We start from the raw sequence: 1,646 nt of genomic DNA, 5'->3' as shown, positions 1-1,646 counted from the left end.
ATAATTAATGTATTTTTCCAGGAGTGAATAAAAAATTCTGAAACTTGAGGGGATGGACCCCTTAAATACTAACATGGGACCCCGTATATGGATACTAATGCCGAAGGGGCCCACTTGCAATTACAACGCTATCATTTAATTTTTTCTTTCGTTAAAAGAATTCTTTTCAACTGTCTACAAACACAGCCAGGCTGAAATAATTAATGTATTTTTCCAGGAGTGAATAAAAAATTCTGAAACTTGAGGGGATGGACCCCTTAAATACTAACATGGGACCCCGTATATGGATACTAATGCCGAAGGGGCCCACTTGCCCCACTAGCTGGCAACCTGGCCAGTCCGCCATTGTATGTGTGTGTATGCATATAATACAGGATGGGGCAGAGAGGATGGACGTTTGTGAAATGGCTATTACTCAGCCCCAGTGGGAGAGACATATGTCTGACAGGTACCATTTGGTCCTTGATATCTTAGCATTATCTTTTAATTTGTACTGTGAAAAGCTAGAGCATCGCGTGTTTGCCTACAACAGTTACGTGAAGAATAACGATTCTGTCACGGCAGTTCAGCGTGTGTTTCGGCGCCACTTAAACATTCACCGAAATCAGGCTGTTCCCACCCGTTACACAATCTTACGTTGGGCGAATGCACTTCGTACACGAGGTACACTAATGAACAGGAAACCGGTGGAGGTGCCATGAACGGTACGGACCCCAGAAAATGTGAAACATGTCACACAAGTTTTGATACGAAGTCCGAATTGCTCTGTTCGGAGGCATTCCGCTGAACTTGGCATTGGTAATTGATAGTTAAGGTATATTTTGCATGAAAACCTGCATTTCCACACGTACAAATTGGCCATTGGGCAACAGTTGAAACCATGGGGCTATACACAGAGCAATTGCTGATAGTGGAGGCCAACTTCTAAGAACGCCTTCAGAAATGCATCAACGAAAACAGACATCACATGATGGATGTTGTTTTCTACGCTTAATTTTGACAAATGCTAATTCAATACGATGTTAATAAAATTTGTTTGCAGCTAAAACTAATGATTTTGTGAATTTTTCAAAAACGTCCGTCCTTTCTTCTCCACCTATATTTCATATTAATGGATACGTATACACGAACAAACACACAAAATGCAGATATATAATATAGATGAACTTTCGAAATATGCACGTAAATTTGTCAACAAAATAGCATGTTGTGGAGACTACAAAACGATATACTTATGACATTTCTATCTTGGGGTTACGTTGCTACTTTATGTAATGATTATCTTTCACTTTCTGGGTAATGTTTAAAAAACAAATTTTACAAATAAATCATTCCGAATTTTGAGGCAAAATGGCTGCATAGGTTTGCGTTGGCGAGCGTACGCACACACACACACATACACTCACTCAAGTACACAAAAACACACACACGTTCACATATGAATATATATATATATATATATACGTGTGCATTTGCGTATGTCTATATTCACATATAGAGAAAACACTGAACGTGGAGAATGCGCTAATTTTTTATACATATTTATACATAAATATTTTGTTAAAATAAAACTAGTTTTATTTTTTTAACCTCCAGGGGTAAATAGTTTTATGTTATGTATTTATTATATACGAAAATAAAAAAAT

At 37.5% G+C, this 1,646-nt stretch overlaps 1 protein-coding gene across 1 annotated transcript in view; it reads left to right on the top strand.

The window, feature by feature from the left end:
• The window catches only part of LOC106870184 (VID27-like protein), a 15,172-nt gene that overhangs the window by 904 nt on the left and 12,622 nt on the right, over positions 1 to 1,646 (top strand). The gene's annotated exons all lie outside the window — the stretch shown is intronic.

Source organism: Octopus bimaculoides, chromosome 1 (genome assembly GCF_001194135.2).
Source record: "Octopus bimaculoides isolate UCB-OBI-ISO-001 chromosome 1, ASM119413v2, whole genome shotgun sequence".
NCBI classification, from domain to species: Eukaryota; Metazoa; Mollusca; class Cephalopoda; order Octopoda; family Octopodidae; genus Octopus; species Octopus bimaculoides.
Note: the sequence above shows the minus strand (reverse complement) of the source record. Positions and strands in the feature narration are given on the sequence as shown.